This window comes from Leptonychotes weddellii, chromosome 4 (genome assembly GCF_054177405.1).
Source record: "Leptonychotes weddellii isolate Sample4059 chromosome 4, ASM5417740v2, whole genome shotgun sequence".
NCBI classification, from domain to species: Eukaryota; Metazoa; Chordata; class Mammalia; order Carnivora; family Phocidae; genus Leptonychotes; species Leptonychotes weddellii.
The window spans coordinates 103611019-103621342 of record NC_138372.1 but is presented as its reverse complement, the minus strand read 5'-3'; the positions used below and the strand labels follow the sequence as shown (position 1 = coordinate 103621342).

The 10324-nt window shown below is 41.7% G+C and overlaps 1 pseudogene; it reads right to left on the bottom strand.

The window, feature by feature from the left end:
• Positions 1 to 6789: 6789 nt before the first annotated feature.
• On the bottom strand, positions 6790 to 6930 carry LOC115943028 (U2 spliceosomal RNA; annotated as a pseudogene).
• Positions 6931 to 10324: the final 3394 nt, after the last annotated feature.

The window sequence follows — 10324 nt, the reverse complement described above, 5'->3', positions numbered from 1 at the left end:
AAAAAAAAATATATGTTGCTTTCCTTATTCTATTTTTTTTACAGTATGAAGTGTCATCGGCCATTGAACATTTTAGTGCATCACAGAAATGATTGCAAGGGAAAGGTTTCCTCTAAACAGGGAGTACTAAAAAGGTTGGCTAAGTCTTGTATACATGTAATCCTATAATATTTTGCTGGAGTTTATGATGGACTGATCTATGCGGATTCTGATTCCACCTGATAGCAACTGCATGGTTGGAGCAAGACTTTTAACATCTCTAGGTTTGTTTTTCTTTTTATCAAAGAAAGATTATGATTCACTGTCCTCTCTATCCGCGAAGCTGATATAGTTAAGTGATATGCTACACTTAAAAGTATTTTAGAATGAAAGCAATTATAATGATTGCTTAAGATGGGGAATGAGGACATTATGGCTTTAGCTCAAACCCTTCACCTCCCATCCTCCTTCTGCAATTAGCAGACTGGGATAGGGCGGTATTATCAGGGAGGTCTGGCGGTCAGCCATTTAGGCAAGGCCTCACCAGATGGCAGGATCATATGATGGTGTGCCAGAATCCGACCCTCAACCTCACATACATTTATGTTTAGTCTTACTAGTGTTCCAGAACAGATCAGACTGATTTATCTGACCAAACTCACAGAAGTCTAGCATGCACACAGAAAGCTAATTTGCTAATCTGCAGCAGAGACCAGAGTACTCGTATCTGATGTGAGGGGCGCTCTGCAGCACAGTGTGGGTGATTCTGTAAGCTAAATTAATAACCCACAGGTTGTTTCTTGATACAGAAATGGGGCAAAGAGACATGAGTAATAACTACAGTAACAATGAAAACACCTGCCATTGCTGAGTGCTTTATATTCTTTTTTATTATTTTGACAACCTTACAAATAAGATAATATAGTTTCTATTTTTCAGTTTTGAAAACACTAAAACTCAGAGAATTTAAATGTTCTTAAGGTCAAATCCTGGAAGCATGGAAGCCACTTTTCCAGCTGGGGTGAGATCAGATGAACCATCTTGGCCCTAGAAGAAAAAGCACAGCTCTCCAGTGAGGGCTATTTCTTTCCACAGATTCAATGTCTGGACATTTGATGGTCCTGGATAAAGACCTGCAAATTCTCATTCTAAAATTCCCTTATTACCTAGGCTCCATGCTCACTGTCCCTCTTTTATATCCTGTTGCTTTCCTGATTATGATTAGTATAATTAATCTCTTACACTCACATCCTGGTCCAACCTCCTCCATATTATGCCCAAACCTTGCTTGGTTGGATTAATGTGTGTCCCTAAGACTCTTGGGTAAAATGGGCACATACATTCCCTGGGCTGAGACCATGAGCCTTGCCTGTGAAGGATAATAATGTTGCTCCCCTCAAGCTGATATTCTTCACATCTTATCCAACATTTATTAACCAGGTGCAGGAGAAACTGGTTTTCTATTACTTAAAATTGTGTCTTTTTTTTAAATTTAGAGGTTTTATTTATTTATTTGAGAGAGAGATAGCGTATGTGTGTGAAAGAGAGATCACTAGCAGTGGGGAGGGGTAGAGGGAGAAGCAGAGGGAAGAGCCCAATGCAGGGCTCGGTTCCAGGACCCTGGGATTGTGACCTGAGTCGAAAGCAGACACTTAACCGACTGAGCCACTCAGGTGCCCAAAATTGTGTCTTTTTATGTTCAAAGTAAGATAATGAATTTCTGATATAAGCCTACATTTTAGCTCATTTGGAGTTCTCTTTCCTTCCACTGTGCTGTTTCGCTCGTAGCTGGACAGTCTAAGTGACCCAACTCACTGGGAGTAGAAGTATGTTCCACTCAAATAATGATACTTATGGTGATGGTAACATTTTCTGAGCTCAACAAATGCCTGTCACTCTCTATGTGCCTTTTTTATTCTCATAAATCAGGTATTGACTGTTCTCTTCATTTTTACGGATAGGCAAGTGAGGTGCTGCAAGGGTAAGAGATTGGTCTCAGGTCACCTCGTAAATGGCTGACGGAATCAAACCCAGGCCCTCTGGCAATACGCTGAACTGCCTGTTGGTTAAAATTACAAACTGTTATGGGCTAAGTTGTGTCTCCTCAAAATTCGTGTGTTGCCCTCTAACCCCCGGGACCTCAGAAAATGACTATATTTGGAGACAGGGCCTTGAAAAAGGTGACTGAGTTAAGATGAGGCCATTAAAGTGGGTCTTACCCAATGTGACTGGGGTCCTGGTACGGGAAACACCAGGGCTGTGCCCACACAGAGAGACGTCCTGAGGACACAGCGGGAAGGAGGCCATCCATAAGCCCAAGAGGAAGGTCTCGAGAGACACCAGCTCTGCCGGCACTGTAATCTTGGACCTGGAGCTTCTAGAATGTGGGAAAATACATTCTGTTGTTTAAACCACCGAATCTACTGTATTTTGTTATGGCAAGTACTGCCAAGCTAACACATTCATCTTGCTCAAAGTAATTTTAATGTTCTATCCTCCTGATTTAATTTATCATTTATTCTTCCTTTCTTCATTTTCCCTCCCTCCCGCCTTCCTTCCTCTCTCTCTTCTTCTCCCTTTTCTTCTTCTTCTCCTATTTCTCTTTTTCCTCCTCCTTCTTCTCCCCTTCCTGTCCCTCTTTTTTCGGTCTTTCTGAATGAGAAGGCTTCTTAATCATAATGTGAAAGGATTTAAATTTATATAAAAAAAGAGGGGCGCCTGGGTGGCCCAGTCAGCTAAGTGTCTGCCTTCGGCTCAGGTCATGAGCTCAGGGTCCTGGGGTTGAGTCCCACGTCGGGCTACCTGCTCAGCAGGGAGTCTGCTTCTCCCTCTGCCTGCCGCTCTCCCCGCTCGTGGTCTCTCTCTTTCTCAAATAAATAAATTTGAAAAAAAAAAAGAAAAGAAAAAGAAATCCCTGGTCGTAGTTGGAAGCTCCAGACCACACATGATTGATTACGGCATTCCCGAGGTCTTTGCTGACTTTTGGTCTCTCCTAGCTGGTTGTCGGCCTCAGGGCCTCCCCACGACCTTGGTGGCCCTGAGTGCTGAGCATGTGCACATGGCACTGAGCCTCAGACAGGATGGGCCCGCTCTCAGCTCTACTCCAGGGTTCTGTCCACCTTGCAGGAAGTGGGGCAGGTTTCTATTCTGCCATTTAGGGATCCCAGGATGGCCTAGACTATACTTGTGAGTTAGTCTAGTGATGCTGCTGTGCCCTCTAGAAATGAGCTCGGGGTTGCTGACTGGTTAGTTGCTTAATGTGGCTGTGATTAAAAATGTCCCAAGGAGCTGTCTTTTTCTCATTTGAATCTTCAGTGCCCAGCTGCCTTAATATAGGTTTTTGTATTTAGGTACGGTGAGGCCAACAGATTGGATGACATTGAAAAGACAGTTTGTGACTCACAAGTCCCAAGAAAGGGGAGCACACAGTTCTGAGCAGGGCCACCTGGGGAAGCACCATAGTTGGTCAGGAGGCAGAGGAGCGGGGCGGTGTGGTAGGGAGACTGTGGGCAAGAGCCTTTATTGTGGTTTCTATGGGAAGGAACAGGGCAGACAGGGCAAGCGGGTTTTGGATTGGCTAATTTGAATCATTTCAGTGGGCTCTGGGGCACAGGGGCTGCCCCTAGTTCTCAGGTACTGGCTCTGGGAGATTAGGGTACATGGAGAATATTCAGAGTGTGAGAGCCCCATAAAGGAGGCAGTTGAAGTATGGGCTCTGAATTGGTTGGTTTGCATTTGAAAAGTACACCGGAAGGCAAGCAATGTCAAAGAACTGGGTAGACTTGGGAGGGACAGTCCCTCCAGGGTCAGCAAGACCCCAAAGCATCAGAAACAGAAAATAAAGGACCTGGTTGATATACCAGCACAAGGTTATGCTCGCTGACTAATGACATTGTGGGCATCTCCTGCACTGAAAGACTGGGCCACAGTGCTGAGCACAAACGGCAAGATCCATGCGTGCTCTTGTCAAGTGGGGCTTACAGAGCACCCCAATCCCTTGCGTTTCTTTTCCTACAGATCTCAAAATCTCTACTCTTTTCCCAAGAGTTTTTTGGGGATCAGTGCCTGAAAGAGCGGAGGGATCACTTCCTTGTGGCTTCCAGGCCCTCGTGTACCTGTGAAGAGGATGCTCTGTCCCCTTGGCTCCCCTGCAGGGCAGGCCATGTGGGTCTTTGCCCCATCTGAGGCCAGGGGACCGTGTGAGTGCCAAGGCACGTTGCTGAGCGCTTTAATATACCTGCTTTCATGGGGCCCTCATGTTGGCTTCAGAGGTGGTTTCTCTATTTGTTTCTCTATTTGTTCAGATGTGGAAATGTGGACACAAAGAGAATAACTCGCCAGAGGTCATACAATTAGTGGGTTGAGTGGAATTCGAATCCAGCTTGTGTGAGGGCAAAGCTCTATGCTGGGCTGCTACACAAAGATATAGTGTCATTTCTGGGTGTGACCTGGGCTCAGCTGGGTACCTGGGCTCTGAAAAGGCAAAGACGTTGACTTACTAAATGCCTTTACACCTTTTCTCTTCTCCACCCTGCCCCTCTGGGAAACCACTGGACAGCATTTTGGTATCTTTTACAATTGGAAGCATCCTGCTGCCCATTTGGCTTATGGGCTTGGGGTAGTGGAGAGGGAAGGGAAATCTTATGAAGGTTTTCCAGTGAGCATTCGTCACCCCAGATCTCTGTTTATGAACTTAGGAAGGAAAAGAAATATTGACATCATATTCCCTAGAGCCTCAACACCACCAGGATTTTAGGTGGGAGGTGATAGAGTCAGGCAGGGAACACCAAGTGGGCTGCCCCGGAACGGAGCCTTATGGTGCCAACTAGCATATGGTCCAGCCCTACCTTTCCCTCTGATTTCTCCCCCTTCAGATTTCCCTCCCTTCCCCTATGGTCCTCCGTGCTATTGCTTATGTTCCACATATGAGTGAAACCATATGAAAATTGTCTTTCTCTGCTTGATTTATTTCACTTAGCATAATCTCTTCCAGTCCCATGATGTTGATGTAAAATTTGGGTATTCATCCTTTCTGATGGCTGAGTAATATTCCACTGTATATATGGACCACATCTTCTTTATCCATTCCATCTGTTGAAGGGCATCTCAGCTCCTTCCACAGTTTGGCTATTGTGAACATTGCTGCTATGAACACTGGGGTGCAGTTGCCCCTTCTTTTCACTACATCTGTATCTTTGGGGTAAATACCCAATAGTGCAATTGCTGGGTCATAGGGTAGCTCTATTTTTAACTTCTTGAGGAAACTCCATACTGTTTGCCAGAGTGGCTGTACCAGCTTGCATTCCCATGAACAATGTAAGAGGGTTCCCCTTTCTCCACATCCTCTCTAACATTTGTTGTTTCCTGCCTTGTTAATTTTTGCCATTCTAACTGGTGTAAGGTGGTATCTCAATGTGTTTTGATTTGAATTTCCCTGATGGCTACTGATATTGAATATTTTTTTCATGTGTCTGTTAGCCATTTGTATGTCTTCTTTGGAGAAGTGTCTGTTCATGTCTTCTGCCCATTTCTTGACTGGATTATTTGTTTTTTGGGTGTTGAGTCTGAGAAGTTCTTTATAGATCTTGGATACCAGCCCTTTATCTGTAGTGTCATTTGCAAATATCTTCTCCCATTCTGTGGGTTGCCTCTTAGTTTTGTTGACTGTTTCCTTTGCTGTGCAGAAGCTTTTTAACTTGATGAAGTCCCAAAAGTTCTTTTTTGCTTTTGTTTCCCTTGCCTTTGGAGACGTGTCGTGAAAGAAGTTGCTGTGGCTGATGTTGAAGAGGTTACTCCCTGGCTGTTCTTCGTGCTAAGGGTTCCTCCAGGAAATTGGCTTGCCCCTGCACACACCCTGTCCCCTCCCTGCTTCCCTCTGAGTTCTTAGCCTCAGAAGGCCTAGAGAGGGTCTTAGAAATCTGCATTTTCAACAAGCAGAAAACAGTCAGATGAATGGCTAAGTGAATGCCATAGGTAGGATGTAGTTAGGTCAGAGCAGGGCACTGTCCTTACAGACAGCTGGGGACATTGTATTAACTGCATATCTTATTTTCTGTTTTCTTGGTGTTTTGTCATCTGGGTCTTGCTGACCACATGGAGAGACTGCCCCTTCCAGGGCTAGCTAATTCCTAGAGCTAGCAAACTACTTGATATACATACCAACCAACACCACATCTATACACCTACCCACTTCCTTTTATGAAACCCCTCTCATACTGGACACTATCCTCCTGCCCTAAATCACTTGAGGCCCAGGTTTTGGACAACTAGGGAGACCACCCCTATTTCTATCCCAGAGCCTGCTGAAATTATTCAAACTATGCACTCCTAACCCTGCTGAGTGGCTTACCTTGCCTTATTCAATCCTTCAAGCAAAACCCATAATAAATGCCTTTGACCACATTTTCCCCCAACACTTGTGCCCCCTGACTGACCCTGGTTGCTCCCTTCTCTTTGGAACTGTGTATAACAAAAAATTTTTCACCTTCTGACCTGTTGGCCTGAATAATAATTAAACCTACATTTTAAAACTGAGGGCACCTGGCTGGCTCAGTCAGTAGAGCATGTAGCTCTTGATCTCAGGGTTGTGAGTTCAAGCTCCACGTTGTATAGAGATTACTTCAAACAGAAATGTGGGAGGGTGCCTGGGTGGCTCAGTTGGTTAAGTGACTGCCTTCAGCTCATGTCATGATCCCAGAGTCCCAGGATCGAGTCCCACATTGGGCCCCCGGCTCAGCGGGGAGTCTGCTTCTCACTCTGACCCTCTCCCCTCTCATGCTTTCTCTCTCTCTCTCTCTCAAATAAATAAATAAAATCTTAAAAAAAAAAGAAATGTGGGAGAGCTCATTTTCCCTTAAATGGAGTCATAACTTGCCCCCCAAACTATTTGTTAATGATAATCATATTAGGAAGATTCTACACTTGATCTTAGCCAAAAGACCGAGAAGCGATAATTCACCCTGATCTGGTCAATATTTTTACTATTGAAGGGGTAAAAAATGTAGAAAGCATATAAAAATTTTGGATGAAAAAGATTGGAATAGCTATATGTTCAACGGCAATATCAGGTTTTAAAAATATCTCGACACTTTAAATTTATCACTAATGCAAATAAGGGAAAGTTGAACAGAATAAATGTGATGAACTCTATGAAGAAATCAGTTGCTTACTGGTAGCTTAAATATGGTTCATATGAAAAGGACTCAGAAGTCATAGGATGTAACATGGTGGCTGTAAGAAATACAATACAAATATGGGGTTCAGGACAGCCAGTGTTAGTGTCCAAGTCCAAGGATCTGATAGGTCTATACCATACACTATGTATCACATCAAAAGTTTATATCCAGTGTGATCGTTACCTTTTGAGAGAGCATCTCATGAATTGGAATGTGTCCATAAAAGGCTGACCAGAACGATAATGGGTAGAGGCTACCAACTGAAATAAACCCCTCCAAAATGTCAAAGGTTATATACATAAAAAGGTTGGAGTTATTCTGTGTAGATACAAAGCATAGAGCTAAGACCCATTGAGAAATTAATGGAGAAGTGGATTTTACCTCTATATGAGGAAGAGTTTTCTATTAATTAATATTGTTCAAAAGTGGAATATGAATTTTTTTGAATCACAGAAAGTATTCATAGAGTAATCACTAGTTGGAGGGGTTGTCAATTAAATTTCTCCATTAAGTGGACAGTTAGACTCACTCACTTAAAAGCTACTTTCTCATTTAAAATTAAAAACAAAATTTGCAATTGTTTTGGTCTTAAGTTTTCTCATATATAAGATAATATATTTCTCATAGAGTTTTATTAGTATATCATTATTCTTTCTATTACAAAAATATAAATGACTAGATTATTTTTCTTGAATCACATTGATAATTTTTCTTTGGGAAAAAAGCATAAATCTGTGTGAGTGCACAGGATAAATCTGGTTTCCACCCATGTTAAAGATAAAATGGTTATCCTCTTCCTACTTACTCCCATCATTGGATAGATCACTTGGCCTGAATGGTCAACATCATCCCATCAGCTAGCTCTCTGTTCTGTAAATGTGACCAGTGAGATTAGGGGTCGATGAGGCTTTCCAATTTTATTGTTGACTTTTGCTGTTTGAAGATCTTGAAACTGAGCCTCAATTTCTTTGATAAGTTTTTCTTCCTCTATTCAACATATTATGGACAAATTAAACTGGCTTTATCAATTCCGTGGCTGGAGAAAACTGTAAATTTTTCCCACCAAATTTTTGGTTTGACATGGACTCTGTTAGCTTGAAAATAAAAAAACAAGAGACAGACACAACAAAGCCCTAAACTGACCAGGTTATGAGTTACATGTGAAACAGAATTTGGAAGGGTCATCACTGATTTTATTTAAATCTATCATTTCTCCCAAACCAAGCATAATAAATTCCATCTGAGAGGCTCTAAGTTTGGGCATCTGAAATGCATTGATGGCAAAATGGTGGACAAAGTTACTTGTTTATAAATTTTGTGGGTGAGATTGGAGAAGCATAGAATTTTTTCTTGGCACTCCAGAGTCTTCCTTGTCCTAGTTTTATAACCCAGGGAACAAAATGCCCTGAACTTTACACACACCTCCTTTATTTGGTCTGATAATGCATCCTCATTAATATAATTAATTAGAGGGCGCCTGGGTGGCTCAGTTGGTTGGGCGACTGCCTTCGGCTCAGGTCATGATCCTGGAGTCCCTGGATCGAGTCCCGCATCGGGCTCCCTGCTCGGCAGGGAGTCTGCTTCTCCCTCTGACCCTCTTCCCTCTCATGCTCTCTGTCTCTCATTCTCTCTGTCTCAAATAAATAAATAAAATCTTTAAAAAATATATAATTAATTAGACCCTAAAGTTAATTAAAACACTTGATGAATACTTCCTGTAACCCAAGTTCCTTATGGTCTATTATAATTGATGACTATTTTGTTTGTTCATAATAACTCTGTTGGAGTGCCCTCTCTGGTTGGACTCAGGGTAATTTTTCGAGGTTATATTTAAACCTTTTACAAGACAACTTTTTTCCTGGATAAATCTCACATGGCAGAAAGCCAAAGAGAGCAGATTGAACAAGTACTATTGTGGCTGGACCCCAACTTTCTGGCCTTCCTCTTTCCTATGATTCCACTTAGGAACACACTGGTCTCATCCATATTTAATCAGGAAAATTCTTTACTTCCTTAAACTACTGACCCATTTGGCACATTCCATCTAAATTTTTCCTTAACAAATTGCTAGTTTCATTTCTCAGGCTAACAAATAAGCTTTGAGAACTTATTCCGTTTGTGATTGTTGTTGTAGAGAAATAGGTAAAAGACTGGATTTATAATCTTTGCCTTTGAGTTTGGACAGGAACTCATGAGTATTAAGTCACACAAACTGACTATATATTTTAGTTACTGATGTGTACACATAACTTGAAAATTAACACTATTGTGAAATTCAAAACTAGCAGGAAGGAGAGTCTACTGAGGAGTTAGATCAGTATAAGTAGTTTAAAAGAGGAGTATGCTTTCTTTCCTTTTACATCCCTTATGAAAAATGTACATTCATGATTTGAACAACTTTTAGATGCATTAGGATCCTACCCCTAAGGTCCTATTTGCCGAAGATACGGGTTTATAGTCACAAGTAGAAATAGTCTCAAGAGTGGTTCTGCTCTCTAAATACTGTCAGAAAGAATGGTTTAAAACCAACTATCAATACTTACAGGAAATGCCTTTCAAAATTTAATTGGCTTATCATCAACAATTATGTGTAGTTGGATAACTCGCTTAGATACCCAGAAGTACATTTTTCAATTAATTTTGCCCTGAGGATTTATCGAAACACTGCTTAAAATTAATTGTTTCATGGGTGAATCATTGAGAAATTTTTAATAGCGAGAAGACAAGAAGCTTATATTTGTCTAGGACAAAATGATATCAGTGACATCCTCCAGTATGGAATTTGGGGACCCAGCCTTGAAGCAGGCACAGAACTATGTTTTGAAGAAATGTTTGCCTTAACTTGGGGAATGTTCCTCCTTGTCCATTTGCTAGTCTGACATAAGTCTAATTATGTTCTTCATTTTTATATGATTCAAATCTTTTAAAAATATAGAGCTCTTCTTAAAGCTTGCAGCAAGAATATGTACTCTGGGCTCTTGTTAGCAAATATAACCTTGAACATAACCTACTTCCCTCTATAGCTCCATTTTAGGCAGAAGGAGGGATTCTCAAGGATATACAGTTCATCCATCCTTGTTAGATTTGTGTTTCACAAAGTGTGAAATGGAATAATGGAGGAGCTCCTAAAACTGGCAAGGCCCTGGTCCTGAAATCTGAATCTCTGGAAT